Source organism: Alligator mississippiensis, chromosome 3 (assembly GCF_030867095.1).
Source record: "Alligator mississippiensis isolate rAllMis1 chromosome 3, rAllMis1, whole genome shotgun sequence".
In the NCBI taxonomy this organism is placed as follows: domain Eukaryota; kingdom Metazoa; phylum Chordata; order Crocodylia; family Alligatoridae; genus Alligator; species Alligator mississippiensis.
Window position 1 is genome coordinate 94,143,564 of NC_081826.1, and position 21,891 is coordinate 94,165,454.

Here is a 21,891-nt window from a genome sequence, read left to right on the forward strand (position 1 = left end):
CATTTTTGCTATGGCAGTTTCATCTATAAAACAGTATAGTTACAAGAAAATGTTAAGAGGATACAGAAGTGCCATGGGAGCTGCTGTTTTTCTTTTTCAAATCCCCCCCACCCTTTTGCAATGAACTACTGAGTCAAATGTCAGGCATTCAGAACCAGTACAGCAAAAGCACATAGTAATTTAAACATAGGTAAGTTTTTCATGTGTAACATAAGCAAAGCAGTTAATATTAAACAATTATATTTGGAGAGTATAATGATAACATTGACAGCCATTGCCTTCAGATATGTGGCCATGCAGCATTATAGCATAATATAAATAACTCATGCCCTTCTTCAACTATATATTAGGAATCTGAATTGATTAGAAATCAGTTGACAGTATAATTACACCAACAGTATTAAGAACTGTGCTTCATTTTACTCTAGTAAGTATGTTTTACAGGGTTTAGTCAAAATAAAATGCCAGCCCTACCTAGAAATTTGGTTTTATTATAATAATACCAAGAAACCTTACTCAGGGAGCCTAACCCTTGTTGTGCTAGATCAGTGGTTGTCAACCTTTTTAGGCTTAGGGCACTCCTCAGAAAATGCCAGCTCTTGGCTTTCACTCATTTTTGACTACAGAAAAATAATAGAGCAATTTTTTCTGTTGTAAAGAACTCAGAAAGTTTAGGTCAGAATCATTTTGATGGTATGGATTCATATTTGAAATTTCTGGGCTTATCTTGCAAATCATGGGTAGGTATTGTTCTTCACAGCACTCTTGAAAGGATTTGGTGGGACCCTGGCTGATTGTCACTGTGCTAAGTACTATAATGAGTAATATAAACAATGGTTGGTGGATTGCCTGTCAGTAGCAGAATGACTACAGTTTTCCTGCATTTTTAGAATTGGGTGCTGGCAGGGGCAGCATGGTGGGGGGTGAAGTCAGGGATACCAGGATATGAGAGAGGTCAGAAGATCCATAGGATGTAAATGGTATAAAACCATTGCTGTAGTTAAGCAGGGTTGCTAACCCAATCATTTTTTCTTTACTGATAATATGAAAACTTTTTACTGAAAACCAAATTTTTTCACTATAGCTTGAACTCGACCTTTGTCTAGAGCCTGGCAGAGGGGTTACATTTTATAGAATGTAAAATGTATGTTGATAAAAGCATATATCCATAAAAAGGTTTGTCAGTAAAAAGTTTGGAGGTTTTTGGTAAAAATGTTCGTCTTGGGTTGGTAATCCTGATTGGATTTTTACTTTCCAAAGTCAAACATGTACTGCACCAAAAGGAAAATTAATTAGAGACACAGGAAGAGTGACAAGAGGTGTTATCAGAGTATGTTTGTGTGGGTTGGTGCAGATGCATGCATGCACACACACACACAAATTTCATTTTTCCCCTCTGTAGTTACTGACTATTATTTGTAAAATAAGAATTAAAAACACAGTTTAAAAGAAAAATTGGGACCTGTTTTGGGTAAAATAAAATGTAGTTCTGAGGCATTACAAATCTGGAAAATTTTAGGTCGTTGTATTTTAAGAAATAGGAAATAAACATCATAACGTTTTGTGGAGACCTTTAAATTACTATATGTAGAGAAGCATTACAATGTACTATAGCATATAGAGGCCACAGTACATGGAAAGGTATAGCAAGCAGAAGAACGGTATTCTTGTACAGTAATCAAGATGATACAGTGCATACCACTTTGGGCAAAAGAATGTTACCATAACTAATGTAGTATCTGTATTCCATGAAGAGAATTAAAATGTTAATACGTTTATCTAAGGCATTGAGCTATCTGAAGTAATTTTTCAAAACTGTGCAAGCCACCATTGTAATTGTTAATGGGAAATGCAAACCTAATTCTCCAGACATTTACTTAAAATATGCATCCCAGTAATAGTGGGAGTGACACTGCGCTGGCATTAGAACACCATTGTAAAATGGGTGGTAATCCAGCTTATGGTGTATTTTCAAGTATTTTTTCCATAATTTTAAATGTTAATAAGCTTTTTCATCAACTTATTTCTTCCATCTATCACTGATTAAGAAATTTGTGTAAATAGAAACCTCTCAAGCAAACGAGGCCTGTTCATGGTTTTGCCTGAAATCCACATGGAATTTGCAGTCTCTCATGGTTATGAAGAGAAAGTGAAATGTAGCAGTTTCTGACTGAGTTCTGCTTTTATTGTTTGAGTTCAGACCTGAAATTCAAAGTGATGCATAGCAGAAGGGACAAACCTACATAGGTCAAAACCAAAGAAAGCATGTATGAAACCCCAGTGCAGCAAAATGGTCACATTTTACACCATCCTAGATTTTGCATCATAAAATAAGACTGCTTCCATTTACGACTAAATACTTTGTTTATTAGCAGTGAAATGAAAGTGACTACTGAAAGTGCTCTTAAAGGGTGCGCTTTAAAAGTCATTTGTAGACAATGACTACAAATCAATAGTAACCAAATATATATTCAAAGGAGGCCTGGTCTATCCCTGTCTCAGTTTGATTGCTGATATATTTAACATTGCTTCAATTTAGACAGCTCTTTTATTGGTGGAACTGTCAATAATTCTGAAATTTGAGTAAATATAACATTGGCCTTCGACATCCTATTCTCATAGGGAAGCTAGCTGGCTGTGGAGTGGATGCTTATACAGTCAGGTGGGTGGCCAACTGGCTTAGGGACCGCACCCAAAGAGTGGTGGTGGACGGGTCATTCTCGACCTGGAAGGACATAGACAGGTTGGATCAGTGGGCAGAACGGAATAGGATGGAATTCAACAAAGATAAATGTAAGGTACTCCACCTGGGGAGGAAGAATCCCCAGCACACCTATAGGTTGGGGGATGACCTCCTCAGCAGCTCAGCGGCTGAGAGGGATCTTGGAGTCATAGTTGACTCCAAGATGAACATGAGCCGGCAGTGTAACAAAGCCATCAACAGCGCCAATCGGACCTTGTTGTGCATTAGCAGATGCATGACCAACAGATCAAGGGAGGTGATGATCCCCCTCTATGTGGCATTGGTCAGGCCGCAGTTCAAGTATTGTATCCAGTTTTGGGTGCTGCACTTCAGGAGGGACACAGAGAATCTGGAGAGGGTTCAGAGGAGGGCCACTCGCATGATTAGTGGCCTCCAATGAAGACCCTATATGGGGAGGTTGAGGGATCTGGATCTCTTTAGCCTTCACAAGAGATGTATGAGGGGAGACCTTGTAGCCACCTATAAATTTATCAAGGGGAGGACAACAGGGAATTGGAGATGTGCTTTTTGCCAGAGCACCCCTAGGAGTAACTAGGAATAATGGGTGCAAACTAGTGGAGAGTAGATTCAGGTTGGACATTATGAAGAAATTTTTTACAGTAAGGGTGGCCAGAATCTGGAATGGGCTTCCCAGAGAGGTAGTACTATCACCTAACTTGGAGGTCTTCAAGAGGAGGCTTGATAGACACCTGGCTGGGGTCATCTGACTTTGGTCTTCTTTCCTGCCAGGAGCAGGAGGTCGGGCACGGTGATCCTTTGTGGTCCCTTCCGACTCTACAATCTATGAATCTATGGCATGACATTTCTATAAAAGTGGAATCTACTCAGTTATTTTTCCTTTCTTATGACTTTTAACTCCTTTCTTATGACTTTTAACTTCCTCTTATCATTTTCCTTCTTTCCTGTCCAAGTGTCAGATGAAAAGGGAACATTTGCTTTATAATTTAAAAGTTGAAATTGGAAACCTTTTTTTTTGTTTACATTTTTAATCACACTTTTTATAGGGATGTTTCTTATGCCTATTTATTCTGTCACAGATAACATATCCCTCTTCTTCTCATGCTGTGGCCTATATTATGGTCTTGGCGATAACCTTCAGATGGTAAAGTAGCAAGGGATCTCTGGGACATTGACCATGCAACAGTTCTAGTAATTTTTCCTAGAAGGTAGCAGGTTGGTTGGGAATCTGTGGAGAAGACAGAGTGCAAGCTCTGAATCTCATCAGAGTGGCAGTGTAGGTCTGGAGTGGCAAATATATCCACTTTGAGGTCTAAGTATTGTCCCATGGCCTCTTGGGCTAGGGACAGACATTCAAAAAGCCTGAGCCTGAATTGATTCAATCTTTGGAGGTTAGTGTAACCTACCTAAGTTGAACCAGTTTGCAGCTGCACAGACATTCCCTCTGGACTGAGGAAATGCAGGCATATGCCTGCAGTGGCTCAGGCCAGAACCTGGGGAGTACTAGAGCAGCCCTCCCTTCCCTTCTATAGTGCTGAGCTGAGTGGGGGCATGGCCAGGCCCCTGCAGGGCCTCTGACTAGGGAGGGGTATAAACCACCACCCTGCTTCCACCATTCTAGGCTTTTCCCTGCTCGCTGCTCAAGGGGTGGGAGTGTTGCAGCCCCCAGCTAGCACTCTGAGGCAAAGGGAGGTGGGGGGTGCAGTGCATGCATCTGTTGATGATACTGAGCTTTTCAATCTCCCTCTCCCTGCTTCTTCATACTGTCTGCAAACCTGACAGGTGAGGGAGCCAGCAGGGAGCTGATAACACCGTGTTTATCAGCCCATCAACAAAACAAAAGCCTCTCTCATTGGTTCAAGATCTTCTTAAACAGCTTTTTCTAAGAAAGGAACAGAGGGACATTACCAGATGACCTGTTGATTAGCTCCCAAAAGCCCTAAGCAGACACTGTTCTGTCTGCCTGTCCCAGTGAAATTGGAGACACACAGACACCTCTCAGCATTAGCTAGCATGCCACATGCCTAGGGTCCATGGGGCTATGATCTGTGTTGTAGGAGATGGGAAGCCAAGGCAGACCCTGCTGTGCCTGCAGTCCCCCCAGAGCTCTGGCTAGGGAGCAGAGGGGCAGAGTCAGCTGGAGCAGACAGCACAGCCCAGGGCTACAAAGCATCTGGGATGCTGGCGGACTCTGGTTTTACTTAAACCAGGAACGGATCTGGGACAGACATTGCATAAACCGGTTTGACCCAAATCAGTTAAGTCTGATATTGCATTCAACCAGGTTTATCTTAAACCAGTTTCAGCCATTTTGAAATTGGTTTATGTTCATTGAACTTATGTTCTGTTACAGGTTTAAACCAGTTTCTCATCACTTAAACTGGTTTATGTGTAATGTCTGTCCCTAGCACTAGTAGCCTTAGTACTTAGTCTTGCTGCTACTGAGTTTGTTCCCTGCAGCTATGCAGTAAGCCAGGGGCAGGCAATTATTTTGGGCAGAGGGCTGCTTACCAAGTTTTGGCAAGCTGTTGAGGGCCGCATTGGTAGCCCTGACCCTTGACAGATGCCCCACCTCTGGTTGTTACCTTGTGACTGGGCATCCTGCTCCCTAACCCCTGACCTTTGCCACCAGAAGTCCCTCCCCTTGCCCCCAGAAGTACTTCTTTCAGCAAGAGGTTTTGCCACCTCAGAACCAGAAAAATACCAAATTATATTCTAAAAAATGAACATCTACAGTATTCCTTAATTTGGTTTCAAAAAATATTTGTCCTGATTTACATGGGTTTGTGTAGTGTATATAGAAGTGATTGCACAGTAGCTTAAACTGAATTCTTACTCTTGTATATTGTGGGGGGTGGGTATAGGTTTGTGGGGGGCTGTGGGTATGTAGGTATGTGGGGTGAGAGACCATGTAGGTGTGTGTGTGAATGTGGGGTGTAGGTAGGTATGGGGTTTGTGGGGGGTTGGGTGTCTGGGGTGTATGAGGGGATGTGAGGGGTCTGCATGTACGGCAGTGCGAGGGGGGTGTGGGTGCATGTGTATGGTGGGGTGTGCATGTGGGACTCAACCTATGAATACACATGCACACTTTGCCCTTGCCTACACACACATTTACATACATACACACACACACACACTATCCCTGCCTCCACACACACATGCACGCGCGTGCTCACACACATACATACACACACACACTGTCTCTGCCTGCATACACACACACCCCCACACTTATGCAGCACACACACACACCCATACCAGCACAGTCCCGTGCTCCCTGGTCTGGCGATGCAGCCAGCAGCCATGTGATGCTGGAGCAGGGCTGGGGCAGGAAGGGAGTGAAATGGCTTGGGGTGGGCAGGGCTGTGCTGTTCAGTCTGCTGAGGCTCCCCCTGGGTCCTACTACCCCTGGCTCTTGTCAGATTTGACAGGATGCCAGGGCAGATAAATATTCATTTTCTAAAATTTTTAAGGGCCCCATGGGCCAGATTGAATGGCCTGGTGGGCTGGATGCAGCCTGCAGGACGTATTTTGCCCAGCACTGCAGTAAGTTCATGGAGGGGCTTAGTGCTACTGAAAACTGTTTGCCGTTAAGGGCACTGACAGAAGTGACATTTGTCATGTGATCGGCCCCCTATGCTGTGCCACATGTATACAGCTGCAGAGCACTTTAAAAGTGGCTAATCATGTGACAAATTAAGCCTAATCTAACGAGGGATCAGATGAAGGCACTACAAAGTGGAGCATTTTAGGAAACTTCTGTCAATCCTTGTGCATGATGGATTGGATTGGAGTGATCCCCATTTTGCGACCCCTCCCTCCAGCCCTTTCTAGCACCATGATTTAGAGTGGGAAGCTGCGCATCTGTCAGTACCCTAACTGATAATTAGGCATTTTTGTGGTCATGAGGGCAGTTCCATGTTCCGCTTCCTATTTATAGCCCCCAGGCCTCAAAAGATGCAATTAATCATTGCCTGCAACATAATAGACCATCTCTTCACCACTCCCAAGGTAGGGCTACTGAGCAGTCCTTTATGTTAGTGGAAGCAAGGGCAGTAGCAATCTAGCTGCATATGTTCATTTTAGCACAGCAAAAAACTTGTCTGGTTGAATTTCACACTGATCATCTCATTTCTCCTGACGTGTTGGAGAACTTCATTCCACAGTGTCTGATTTAATTCTGTCTTTCCTGCCTGGTGAAGGACAATGGGACGGTAATTGGAGCTCTTCAATTAGGAATTTTTATACTTCCCCAAAGGAGGGTAAAGTGACTGTATCTTTGAAAAAGAACTCATACAAGCTCCAAGCTCAAGAAAAATTCCCTTGATACTTAAAATATATCAATATTCCCTTGATATTTACAAAATCCATTTGAAATATTGTCCATTTTGATACAACTCCTAGGATTTATGATTTTCTTGACACTTCTCAGCCTTGTTGTATTTGACACTTTTCAGTTTGTCTGCCATAGCTTTCTGGGTGCATTTCAAGGTGCTAGTTTTGATGTATAAAAGCCTGGGACTTGCATACCTAAGGGACTCCCTTCTCCCATTTGCCTCCACACAATCCCTAAGGCCTTCCAAGAGCAACCTCATAGAAGTTTGATCAGTAAGCCAAGTCAGCTTGGCGAAACCACACGAGAGAAAGAGACTCGGGGGTCATCATTGACCACAAGATGAACATGAGCCTGCAATGCGATGCTGCGGCTAGTAAAGCGACCAAAACGCTGGCTTGCATCCATAGATGCTTCTCAAGCAAATCCCGGGACGTCATTCTCCCCTTGTACTCGGCCTTAGTGAGGCCGCAGCTGGAGTACTGCGTCCAGTTTTGGGCTCCACAATTCCAAAAGGATGTGGAAAAGCTTGAGAGAGTCCAGAGAAGAGCCATGCGCATGATCAGAGGTCAGGGAAGCAGACCCTACGATGACAGGCTGAGAGCCCTGGGGCTCTTTAGCCTGGAAAAGCGCAGGCTCAGGGGTGATCTGATGGCCACCTATAAGTTTATCGGGGTGACCACCAGTATCTGGGGGAACGTTTGTTCACCAGAGCGCCCCAAGGGATGACGACTAGGTCGAACGGTCATAGACTACTACAAGACCATTTCAGGCTGGACATAAGGAAGAATTTCTTTACTGTCCGAGCCCCCAAGGTCTGGAACAGCCTGCCACCAGAGGTGGTTCAAGCGCCTACATTGAACACCTTCAAGAGCAAACTGGATGCTTATCTTGCTGGGATCCTATGACCCCAGCTGACTGCCTGCCCTTTGGGCGGGGGGCTGGACTCGATGATCTTCCAAGGTCCCTTCCAGCCCTAATGTCTATGAAATCTATGAGAGGTTGTTTTCTCAGTTCTTGAACTCCCTCCCATCATGCAGAAGCTCTGCAAGACTTTTCTGTTTGGGCAGGCATTTAGCAAACAAAACTGGACCAAGATATTGTTTAGTGGTCCTCTGTTTTATTTTGTTATTGTTATGTTTATTCTAGTTGTCCTTTTAAATTTCTGTTTCTCTTGCTGTAAACTGCCCTGAGCCATTGTTGGAAAGGGCAGCATATAAATCACATAAATACATGGTTTCAGGTGTAGGTGTGGTACAGAAACTGTGCTGGTGTTGGTGGTCGCTCTCTGACATTGAGTCAAGGTGAGAGGACCATGATGCAAATAGGTCCAGCCTCTGCTTTTATAGCACTGTGTTGGCTTGCCTTCGAACCTTTAGATTCTGGATTGGCTTTCTTTTCTCTGAGAAGCCAAATGGAACAATAGGGCTTTTGCTCAGAAGCATGTTATTTGTAGAGTTATGTAGAAGTGGACTGTTTGCAGGTGTCCGTGCAGTCAGAGATGTTAACCACAAAGTAACATCTTGTACCTCTTCTTGTTGAGTGCATATATTAGATTATTACAAGACTAGGAAAGAGAAATGGGTTCCAGTAGACTGACAACACCACCCTTCTGGTAACTGTAATGCAGCTGAGCCCCTTATAATTCCTTTGAGTAGGCCATTTGTAGACAAAATTGTACCAGATCCCATGGTAATAACTCCTACAGTTTCTCTACACTGTTAGTTTATTCCCATTAAATGGTTTTCATTCAAGCCCCCCATTTCAGACATTTCCTCCCAGTTTTGACTCTCAGTTGAAAATGTGGACTGATATAAAATCAGTCTTTGAATTTTAAGATGGTGTTTTTTTATTGTGTTCTCCAAAAGGCTTAACTGTGGGCTCTCCCTCTTGTCATAATACCCAAGTCTTCATTCCCTGCCTGTACCTGGGAACATGGGATTTAGTTTCTGGTGTAATTGGCACAAGTTCCCCTCAGTCTTTAGGTCTTAACCGATGAGCTGTTCTCCAGAAAGCCTTCCTCTCCAGTCTAAATTTCTAGCTTCCATCAGTTTGAGGGTCCACCCTTTATGAATAAGAACTAGCTGCATAAGAGTGAATCTGTTCCAATAGACTGTCATACTTTCCCATTGCCAATCAGTCAGCCCCCTTAATTAGAGGTTTTCACCAACCAAATGTTACATGTAATGGAGTTATGGTAGACCTCTGCTGTGCTCAGATATCCTCTTAGCTCTAAACCAGATGGTGATTTTGCATATGCAACTGGTCAAAAGGCTTTTACTTTTCACTTCAAATATCGACTTTACTACCATAATCCATTTTGTTTTCTATCTCAGGATTGTAATTAAGGACTTTGTTCTGTGCAAATGACTGGATGAATTCAGAGATATAGCTAAAGAGCTCTATTCCCTGGGCATCAGCAGCAAACAGGGCAAGACCAGTGGTCAAGTGGCCACTGGTGCTGGTAACAGTAGACCAGCAGCAGCACCTACATTTTTACTCGCATCTAAATCAGTGGTGCCCCAACCCTCGTCCCCCTTAGTTACACTGCTGGATGTATTTAAACACACAAGGATGCATTTAAAATGCATGTTTTTCCTTCTGAAGAGAAGGCCTTTTAAACTATTTGAAATATTAAGTTTTCAATTTACTGCAAGTTTGCAATATGTTATTAGTCTGGACTATATATCAGATGCTTTTTCATTGGTAGGTATAGTATGCAGTATTCAGTCTGTTCTGTAAATCGCTACAACTGATCTGAGATCTATCTACGTGAAAGACCAAGGCTCCCTCCACCAACCTTCTCCCTTTCACCATAAGACTTAGTTTAGCTTGTGGCGAAGGCAGTTTCACAGATTTTGGTTTTGCTAGATTTCCTTGTGGGGGGTGGAAAGTATTAAAGTAACTGCTTCCATGAAGGAATAGAGCTGTTTATTGTGGGGCATTTGTGTTTGCTCCATTGTTTGCTTATTTGCTTTTAAATAAATGAAATAAAAACTCTGTGATAGAGAGCCTACCTAATCACAAGAGTAGAGATCATGGGAAGGCCAGGGGATGTACATCAGATTGGGAGCTTTGTTTGTTCTTGGCATTTTTATAATGAGTGTTATTTCTTTTTAGTAACAAAAATATAGCTATTTAAAAAAAAAAAGCCCTGCTTTTTGCTCACATGCACTAAAATGAATCAGGCAAAAGTGAGTGTTACAATTCATTTGAAAGTCAGCTAAATTAGGCCTATTCATCAGAGACACTTCTTTGCATTTCTTTTCATACTGTTCTCCATGTCAGTTTTATTTACATTTTTGTACCAGTGAGGAATATTACAAACAAAATTAATAATTCATGAATAGCGCTATCCAGTGTATGGTTATTTTGATAGACCCTTTTTACCTGAGGTCTTTTAATAAGACATATTTTCATGAGTATAAGCAATGCAAAATAAACAGTACTCTCACTAACAGGGCTCTCTTACATAACTCTATTAGGGAAGGTAAGACCCTCCAGATACTATGTATGTACAGTAAAATAAGCACAAATAAAGGAGAAAGAATTCTATGAAAATAAGGGGCCTGTTCTCCCTGTACAGTATACATGTAATTCCCAAACACAGAAACCGGATTGAATGAGAGATGTTATGTCATAAAAATGAAAAATTGCGATACAAGCACTTCAGTCCCTGCCCCCTGGAGCATATAATCTACTACTCAGCGTTCGGTGAGGAAGCAGCAAGACAGAAGGTGGAAATGAGGGGTAGATCCAGGGGGTTACAGTGGCACAGTTGCACCCCCCTTCCACAGAGTACTTCACCTAGCAGCAGCCCCAGGTCCCCATGGGCCTGGTGGCTGGGTCCCCTATGAAGTCCAAGGCATGGCTAGAACCTTGGGCTGCTGTGGGATGCTCAAAGGAACCAAGCAGGCAACAAGAGAGGAAAGGGAACCTGATTGTTCCTTCTGCTATGCCCAGCTGATTCAGGGGCAGAGGAACCCCCAGGACTAGTCCTGCCCTGCTGCAGCTGGAGACTGCAAGGAGCTGTTGGACAGCTAAGTTGCAGCAGCAAATGGGGCCTTGTTCCTTCCTGCTTCACTGTGTTTCCCCCACTGTCCCTGGCACCCCATGTAGCAGCTCCTGGGGGCAGCTACATGGGGTGTCAGGGACAGTGGCAGTGGGCTCCCTTCCCCCCCCCCGCCCACTTCCAATGTCTGCTTCTGCCCAGTGAGGAACATCCAGGGGGATTGGGCAGGGGTCAGGAGCTCCTGTAACTGGAAACCCACCTGCCACCACTGTCCCATACCAAGTGCAGCACCCCATGATGCTACCTACAGAAGCCCACAGCTGAAGTAGGATAAAATAAGCTTTGGGGCTCCTCCCATCCTAGGGTCTGCTGGGGACAGTGCTAGCAGTGAGCATGTCCCCACTTTCTGGCTTGGGACAGATATTACACATAACCCAGTTTAAGTGATCAGAAACTGTTTTATACCTTTAACAGAACAGATGTTCAGTGCACATAAACAAGTTTGAGATAAACCTGGTTGAATGTAGCATCAGAATTAACTGATTTGGCTCAAACTGGTTTATGCAGTGTCTGTCCCAGACTCCTTGCTGGTTTAAGATAAATAAGCCTCCCCCAGCATCCCAGCATGCTTTTGGGCTGGGCAGGGAGATCTGGCCCCTCCCTTCTGCTTTCTAGCCAGAGCAGGGGCAGGGTGTGGCCAGACACTGGCCTACCATGGCCCCTGTGGCAAATTTCTCCCTCTGTCCCCTGTCCCCCCCTCCCTCCACTGGCAAACCCTGTTGCCAGCTGTTGTTTGCCAGCCCCAGCCGTACCTCCATGGCGTGCCTGCAAACAGATAGGGACGAAGTTGATCACTCCCTCTTCCCCCTGGAACGCCAGGGCTTTGGCCTCAGTCTATGTGGCTTGTGCAGCAGTCCCAAAGCAGGGAAGAGAAGCAAGCAGATCTCTCTGCAGATCCACGCCCTGCTGCAGCTCTGAGCCCACAGCTAAGACTTGCAAGACAAGACTGAGAGGTAGGAAGTGTTGGCAAAGACCTGATAATCATCAGTGATCACACATGCTGGAGACTTAGTTAAGAGAAGTTGCACCAAAGAATGCAGAGAGCTACATTTGCATTATAAAGCAAAACATGTCTACAAAGCCTTTCCAATGCCTGTCTGCAAGGAGACACTGCCCTCAGGATTAGTAAAACTAACTCTTTTCTTTCTGGTTTACATTTTAAGTTAGACTAAGTTGTGTATGCTGAGTTTTACTGGGCTGTATCTTAGCTTAGGCAAAGATTTTTGGTAGTTCCCTGCTGTATGCTTTGCAAATTGCTGTGTTCAATCCCTTGTTTCAGAGAGAGGATTTTTTTCCCCATCCCCTGTGTGCTAGCCCTAGCTGGTGCCTGGCCACGCCCACTCTGCTCTAGCTGGGAGGAGCGAGGTCTCTTCCCTCCCCTTTGGCAGCGGCTGGCAGGCATGCTCTAGCACCCCCCAGCTTCTGGCTTAAGCCATATGCCTGCATTTCCTGGTTTAACACAGCATGTCTGTCCAGCTATTAATCAGTTTAAGCTGCACAGCTTAGACTAACCTAAAAAGAGTGAATCAGAGGCCTGGGCTTTTTGAATGTCTGTCCCTAGCCCCTCTGCCCAGAGGCAAACCTCTGCTGTAGGGGTTGGGAATAGGAGGAGAGAGAAGAGAAGGTGGCACTGAATGCCTGAGGGGAAGGGGTGCCAAGTGTTGGGGGGGAGTGTCATGCTATTGGCATGTCTCACACCCCCTTTTTTAATTCCTAAATCCTCCTGTGGTAAAAATAATGCAAAAAGAAAACCAAAATGAACCATTAAGCCAAAGCATTTACAAAACTTAACATATTCAAAGCATGGACTTGAGTGGGAAAAAGATCTGTTGATCAAAAACCACCTTCTGTCACAAATTATACTCTGCCCAGGGTCCATCAGCAGCTTGTAACTTCCACCATATGGGCAAAAAGGCAATACAGTTTCAAAGAAGAAACAAGGACATTGAACTGAAAACAAACAACGACAAGAGGGAAGCAGGAGGGGGGGAGACTTTCTACCGTAGCTGGAGCTGTACCAGGAGTAATAAAACAAAGACTTTTGTGAGCAGAATCCATGCTGGCTAGCAGATGAGGACTGAATGCCAGTTACTTACAATGTAAACAGACTAGCTGGGGTGGTAATTCATTTCATCTACAAATTTGTGTGTGTTTTGGGTCTTCTCCAGGTCCAGTCTAAATCCTGGGATATGGACCAAACACAAAACTCAAATCAAAGGATTTTAGACTAGCATGTCTTCTCGGAACAATGCTGTTGATGCTACAGACTTAGAAATTAGGGCCAAACCATCCATTCTTATGGAAAAAATACCCATGTGAGGAGAAAACTAATTAAGGAAACTGACACAAATTTTTAGCCACCACCCCCTTTAGGAACAAAGTTAGTTTTTTTGTCAGCCATTTGACAAAGGATTTGACCTCCTTAACAGTGGATCTCATCCCTGTGGGTATCTTTGTATTCACAAGAAAGACTTCTTCATCCACAATGATTTCTTCTGTATTGGCAATCTATATCACTCAGGTGACAGCTTTTATGCTTTTGTATCTTATCATGTTGCCTTTCACCACACCCTATCATTAGCCAGAAGCAATGTTATCCATCTACTTTTGTAACAATCTTCTTTACTGCCCTCAATTTACACTCTTTATGCATGAAACACTCATCCTAAATTCATCCATGACAATTCTGCCCTATCTGTCTTCCAATCCCTCCTCAAAATCCACTTTGCTGAGATGCTCCTAAGAAATGCCAAGTGATGTCAGGTAGCTGGATGGGCAGGAGGGATTTCTGATGCTCATTTAATCTCTTTAAGTATGTTTTCTGATACGTATTTACCTCCCTGTGCTTCTCCCATTCTTTCTGAGTGTTTGTTACACCCACTTATTACAGCTTTCCTCAATTAGATTGTATCCTTTTTGGGGGCACATGCTGTCTTGCTTTGTGTTTGTACTGCTCCTAGCACAATAGAGCTCCCAGTCTCATTTGGAGCTCCTAGGTGATAGTATAATACAAATAATAGAGAGTAATGATAATAGTAGCTTTCCCACCCACGCCTGTACTTGGCAGTGACCTTGGAAGATTTGATGGGCGCCTTTAAAATGGAATTTTTTGATCTTTTCAATCCTATTGCTGCGTGGCAGGAACGATAGGGCCCTTGTGATGGATAATCAGACAGCATCACACATCTGTGCCTACATTCTGCCCTGTACCATTTTGCATGATTTCAGCTGCCTAATCACAATGCAGCTGTCACACAGGGGTATAACATTTCATTTTCCTGACCTGCTCTGTGAAATGAGTTAAAAGTAGGTGCTGAAAGTGATAATACTTGGCTCACGCTGCCTGCATAATAATTTGATTGCATGCCTCAAAAGAGTATGAAATCTTGTAGGTGTGATCATTTACTTTGCCCAAGGGAGAAGCAGATGGACATTTACCAGTTTCGTGTGTAACACAGGTCAATAGTTATTGCAAAAAAAGGCCATAGCTTGGTTCTAATGGGAAATGTAAGTTTCATTGGAGACTAAGGCAGTCTAGACTAACTGTGTTATTATCTTGGAGCCTTTTAAACTTAGCCATTACATCAGGTGATGGAACACATGTAAAAGAAATTTAGTTGGAAAAAGTTTGAAAGTGACTTTTTGTGCATATACCTTCAGAGAGCTTAAAGGTGCAGAACAGAAGTAGAAACCAACTAACCAGTGAGCTTTGAGTGAGGAAATCGTGAGACCATTCTGGCTTAATACAAGAAGGTATTCTTTATTAACTTGAATAAATAAGAAACACACCCCAGAGATTTTGTATTAGTTGGACTTCAGTCAAACCAATCAGAAATTATTTTTTGTGGTAACTGTTTTTGTCCTATTCCACTGTTGTGCCCATTTGCAAAAATGTGTCATAGCTCCTGGCCATTGAACTGGATTTATTTTAATGACTGTTGATTTATCTAGAGTGACCCAATTATCTTTTTTTAGAAGGCACTTAATATAAATTCCAAAGCAAATAGGTTCAAGCTTTAGTAATTTTTAAACAAACATAAGATCTATTCCTTCACTTGTTTTCATATTGTTTGCATTGATTTGGCAGAGTGTACCTTTTATTATTGAAGGAAATTTTCCTCAACCTTGACATGTAATTTAGAAAAATGAAATTCTGTTTCCTTAGTTAGTTCTATTCATTTGTTTAGCTCCACTTTTAATAAGGATTAGTTATACGGCATGCATTGAACCCTTAAGCTACGTACAGGAGATTTTTATTTATTATCTATCGTTATGTGATAACCATCAACATGGTGCATGCATATTTGCAAGTCACAGGTGAAGGGTTGTTTCCTGCCCCAGGTCCTTACAGCTTAAATAGATAGGCAAACCTATTTGGACACAAAAGGAACAAATTCTTTCCACCATATCCAGCCAGAGTAATTGACTTAGCAATGAGAGCTGTACTGGGGGAAAGAAGAATTTTCTACCCTATCCTCCAAGTAATGTAACAGTAGCAGAATTGCTCTGCAGGAATTAGTTCAGAATGAACAGTAGCTGAGCTACTAAGTAACACCTATAATGCCTTCAGTATCCAAAGGCAAAAGGGAAGGTACCAAAAAGTGATAACTAAATTTTAGAAAGGGAATCACCAAGTCCCAGAAAACACTGAACCAAGAGGAAATCAGGAAGGCAAGAAATAAATTTGTTTGGCTAAATCAGCAGATGTTGAGAGGTTATTGAGCCAAAAAGATCTCTTTCAGCTTTCAAAATCTAACCCTACTAAAGTCCTTGGAGAACAGGCAATACATTAAAAAAAGAGGGCTACAGATATTAAAATAAGAAAGATTAAGTTATTCCAGTTTGTCAGAAAGAGGAAGCCTGGGGAAATATTTTCCCTGAGTTTACTGAATTTAGGAAAGGATAAAGGAAGCAATTGAGACAGAAAAGGACATTGCCAAGATATGAAATAAGTCATTCTTCATTACAAAGGGTGTTAGTGATACACCTTCCTTTGAACTCCTGTTTTCTGATAAGAAAAATAAGGTGCTATCATAGATTGAAGTGTCAGAAATAATTGATAAAACCAAGCAATATGTCTTTAGGCCCTGAGTGAAAGACAACCAAAAAGTTCTGAAGAAACATAATTAAGTGGCTGAGTATATTGTTTATAAATATATGCAGTATCCCATTAAAAATCTGTACTGTACTGGAGGATTGGAGAGTTGCAAATCTTTCATTATAGATATATTTTTAATGGTTTCAGACTGATTCAGGGCCCCAAAAAGAGGAAGTCTTAAGTATACCCCTGATAAATTGGTTGAAGAATTATAAAAAATAGAAAAACTTCCAGGACTATAAGATCATTATATGATAGAATATAATCAATATTGTTTCCGTAAAGTGAAATTATGTTTTATTGATTTCTTAGGATTCTTTGTGAACATGGCTGTGAAGTAGTGGATAAAGGACTATCGGTACACATAATTTATTTAGGCTTTAAATAGACCATTTACAAAGTCCTTCAAAATAGACTGCTAAAGAGACTAAGTACTGATGGATCAAAATTGGCTCAGGAAAGGAACATAGAGTATGAAAATTAGTAGTTTTCATCTTGGCAAGTGGCTTAACCATGTATTTCAAAGTTCTAAGTTAGGACAGGTATAGTACAATGTACTTATTAACTATCTAAAAGAGTGGAGTAGCAAAATGTAAATATGACTCCAAAGTTATTTAGATGTATCAGGTCTACAAAAGACACTGAGGGACTTCAGGGCAGCAAAACCAAACAAAGTGAATAGGCAGTACTGCATCAAAATTCATTCTTCATAAATGTGAAGCAATGCAAAATCAAAGTAAACGTGTCTGTGATGACCTTACTTAGTGTGCAGCTGTAGTAAAAGCTAAACCAGCAAGATGTTATCCTGCAAAATAAATAGATTGGAAAATAATATAGAAAATACGATCAGATAAATTAGTGGTACATCCTTATAGAGAATACTGTGCAGTACTGATTACCCATTTCAGAGAGAATAAAGAATAAGAGGAAGTTCTAGGAAGGGTGACAAGAAAGATTAGACTAGGGTTGGCGTGTTGTTGAAGCCATGGTGCTCGAGGAAATATCTGAGGGGCAAGGATTTCTTGTGATATCTTTTATTAGACAGCTATATAGTTGAGAGAACTGTTGGACAAGTTTTTGGGCATCAAGTGCCCTTCCTCCGTTCAAGTGCACTCAGTGCCTGAAAGCTTGTTCAGCAGCTCTCCCAACCATATGTTTAGTACAATGAAAGATACCACAGAAATCCTTGTGTCTCACCCATTCTCTCAACTGTCATGGCTTCAACAACACTCCAATACTACTGTAATCTTTCTCATGAAAAATTGTAGGCCTTGAAAAAGTCTCATATGAAGGGAAACTGAAATTATTGGTATTGTTTTCATTAAACGGAAGTAAATAAAACATAGTAAAATATAGAAAATGGTGAATGGCACACAAGGTATTTCAGGATCTTCTCTTTCCCGTTGTAACACAAGAACCAAGGAAGATTCAAAGAATCTAAAAGGTCCAAACCTGATTAAATGTAGAATTCACCATCAGATCAGATCACTGAGGGCCAGGAATAAAATAACATTCAGAAAGAGATTGGATGATAATATAAATCAATTTATATTATTTATGCTAAGAGCTTGAAATGGGATATAAACCTTTAACACTTCAGGGTTTGAAGCAAGCCTTAACTGTTACAAATTTATCTTAACTGTTACAAATTTACTCATGGGAGAGAGTGTGTTCCACCATTGACATTTGTTGCAATTACTTGTTTCTTCTTCTGAAGCAAACAGTGCTAGACACTGAGATGGGACACTAGCCTAGATGGGTGGGATGAGGCAGACTATGCTCCTGCATGGCAGTTCTGATGTCCCAGGTCTAAGCTTTGCAGCCCCAGTGTATTAAAAGACCAGGCGTGCCTGTATGGTTTAGAATCCCCCAGCACAGCCATCAACCCCAAAAAAGCAGTTGTACAATAAGGTTGCCTGTGCTCAAGGTGAGATACTGGCTGGTTCTTTCCTCTGAGTATTGTAACCATAGCAGAACTCACGTACTGCAAACCCTGATCAGTCATGGAAGGAGGTGTTGGATATAGAAATGGTGCATCTTTGTATCTCAGAATGTAGCAAGATTTTTCTTTCTTTTGTTTTCATGTTGACCATGTTCATTTATTAGTCCAGCATATTCCAGCTAGTAGTTTTAATGGAAAGAAGGAAATTGTGTAGAGGGATTTGAAATGTGAGTGTTCACCTTGCAGGGGTTTAGGTTGTAGCCGTGTTGGTCTAAGGACATAGGCAGACAAGGTTCCTTGAGTGAATTTGATATCTTTTATTAGACCAACCCACATAGTTGGAGAATAGTTATTAAGCAAGCTTTCAGGTTCAAAAACCCTTCGTCAGGCTAAGGAAGTTTCAGCAATTGGTATGTGCTCTTCCTGGATGGAATGAAAAGTAAAGAAGCCAGGGGCTGGGCTGGGGAGTCAGTTGCCAGGCAGATTATAATGTATCAAAAATCCAATGTCTGTGTTTAGTCCATGATCTCTAGTATCCAGGAGGTTGATGAAATGGAGCTCATAGGCTCGTCTCTGGGAAGTGTTGTGTAAGTTTCCCTTGAGGATCAGGACCGAGAGATTGGAGAGAGAGTGGTCCTCCTGTGAGAAATGTGCCCCCACCGGTAATTGGGTATTTCTGTCTTTGATAGATTTCCGGTGTGCGTTCATTCTGGTGCGCAGTTGTTGTTTGGTCTCTCCTACGTATTTTCCATCAGGGCATTTGGTGCATTGGATGAGGTATATTACATTTCTGGAAGTGCAGCTGTAAGATCCAGGGATGCTGATGGCTCTGTTGTGGGGTGTAATAATAGTGGGGGTGGTGGAGATGTGTTGGTAGGCTTTGCATTTCTTGTCCTGGCACGGTCTGGATCCTTTTGGTGTGTTCTGGGCTTGAGGAAGTTTGCTTCTAGTGATGAGGTTGGCGAGGTTCGGTGCTTGTTTGAAGGCTAGGATGGGTGGCTCTGGGAAGATCTTTTTAAGAATAGGGTATCTTTCTAGTATGGATTGCAATTTTTTGAGGATTTTCCGTACGGGTTCAAGGGAGGGGTGATACGTCATAACCAGCGGTGTGCGATTTGTGGGGGGGTTTTCTTCTGTACTGCAGCAGTTCTTCACGTGGTATCCAGGTGGCTCTTTCAAACGTGTGATCTACCTCTCTGGAAGAGTGTCCTTGTTGGGTGAAAGCCTTTTTAAGATTGGTGAGGTGGCAATCCCGGGTGTTCTCTTCAGTACAGATGCGGTGGTATCTGAGGGCTTGGCTGTATATCACAGCTTTTTTGGTGTGTTTCGGGTGATTGCTGGTTCTGTGCAGATATGTATGTTGGTCTGTGGGTTTCTTGTATACTGTGGTCTGTATTTTACCCTTCTGGATACTGATCATTGTGTCTAAGAAGGAGATGTTGGTGCTGGAGTATTCTAAAGAAAGTCGGATGGAAGGATGGTGATTGTTGAATTTCTGATGGAACTCAATCAGAGATTGCAGGTTCTCACTCCAAATGATGAAGATGTCATCGATGTATCTTAAGTACAGCAAGGGTTTGATGGTGCAGTTCTTCAGGAAGTCTTCTTCCAAGTGGCTCATAAAAAGGTTGGCATACTGTGGTGCCATTTTAGTGCCCATAGCTGTTCCCATCATCTGGAGGAAGTGTTGATTATTAAAAGTGAAATTGTTGTGTGTGAGGATGAAGTGTATAAGGTCAATAATATCTTTGGATCTGTATTCTGAGTTGTAATCTTGTTCCTGTAGATATGTAAGGCAGACTTGGATGCCATCCTGGTGTGGGATGTTGGTATATAGGCTGGTAACGTCCATGGTGGCTAGGAGTGTGTTGCTGGGAAGGTGGTCTATGTTTTTAACTTTCCGTAGAAAGTCTGTAGTGTCTCATACAAAACTTGCTCTGTGGGTGACAAGCAGTTTTAGGATTGATTCAACGAAACCTGATATTTCCTCAGTTAGGGTCCCATGGTTGGATATGATAGGTCTGCCAGGGTTCCCTTGTTTGTGGATTTTAGGGAGCATGTAAAAAGTCCCCGGGTTAGGTAGCAGGGGGATCAAGGTCTGTAGTTTTTCTTGTAATCTTGATGGAAATGATTTGATGGTATTGTTGAGTATTTTGGTGAAAAGGGGAGTAGGATCTTCTTGTAGTTCTTTGTAGTAGGTGGTGTCAGAGAGCTGTCTCTTGGCTTCCTTTATGTAATCCTCACGGTTTAGGATGACTATGGCTCCTCCTTTATCTGCTGGTTTTATTACTATTTGGTGGTTAGATCTTAGAGATTCTATGGCCTTTTTCTCTGGTAGAGAGAGGTTGTTATGGTGGCGTGTGTTGCTGATTATTTCATTGTTCATTCTTTCCCTGAAGTAGTCAATGTAGCGGTCAAGGTTAGGGCTTCGTCCACTGTGAGGTGTCCAATCTGATTTTTTTGGGGCTTTTTGGCATTGATCCTTTCCTGAATGTTGTCAGAGGATGAGTTGTTGTTGGGAGTGGGTTCAGTTTGGTCGTGGAAATATGGGTTGGTCTAATAAAAGATATCAAATTCACCCAAGGAACCTTGTCTGCCAGTGTTCACCTTGCACACTAGAAGCTGAATGGTGTTTCAGGCCTACAAGGCAGCATGGAGCAGAGCATGAAGATGAGAATTTGAGAAGGGATATAGGTCTTTCAAATGAAATTTGAAAACCTGGAGCTTGCTATTGGTTGAATTTGCATTTCCCCGGGCCTGGGTTGTGTATTTAAAATAGAACTGCAAACTCCATATCATCCGTTGTCATTTGCATCACACTTGATTTACTGTTTCCCACCTGCCAATTTCAGCTCAACAGCTGTGTTTCTGCACTAGGAAGATATTCTAGGTATCTCCTAAATACCTAACATACTTTGTGTTCTGTATAAATTACAGTAATAGGGAGATTTTTTATAAGAAAAATCCTTTATATGACACGGGGAATTAAAAATGGATCCGTTTAGAACAAAATTTTATGCAGGTCTGTGTCCAAAAATATAAAGCCAGATTCTGCTTCCCTTATTCGTATTGAGGTTATACCTTTTATTACTTAAGAATTGGCATGTATTGATATGGTAATAATTGATAAGTAAAATATTAGCCAGAATAAGCGTGGTAGAATTGGGCCCATAGAGAACAAATAACTTTCTCTAGGTTGTCCTTCATACAGAGGCTATGGCTAGAATTTTCAAAAGAATTCATTTCACATTTTGGCATCAAAGTAAGTGATTAACTTCTTTTGAAAATCTGGCTTATCATAACCAAGAAAGATGATGGCTACAGAGCACCTTTAAAATATGATTATGGTGCTTGAAAATATATCCCTGCTTCTCTTGATAGTATAGCCTCAATGCAAATTTATCACCACAGCAAAATTTTTGCAACAAAGTAAATAAAAGGAGAAATAAACTATAATTGGGGCTTTCACAGTCTTTGATAGAACTTTGTGTGTGTGATGGGAGTACTGGTCCTCAACTGATATAGTATAATTGGATTTTATCCTTCCTTCCCCTCTCCCTAAAAAATCTGCCAGAGAAAGTTGCTATACAAATTCCTATTCCTAGAACTATTTGTCCACTTTGTAAAGGTGACGTGGTGCTTCAAATGATGGATATTGTAGTGTTTTGATTAAAAAGGTAGAAGCCCTCAAAAATACTTTCAGTTTATTGAACATAACTCCCTT

General features: G+C 42.0%; 1 protein-coding gene across 13 annotated transcripts in view; it reads left to right on the forward strand.

The window, feature by feature from the left end:
* The window catches only part of PTPRM (protein tyrosine phosphatase receptor type M), a 725,043-nt gene that overhangs the window by 481,383 nt on the left and 221,769 nt on the right, over positions 1-21,891 (forward strand). The gene's annotated exons all lie outside the window — the stretch shown is intronic.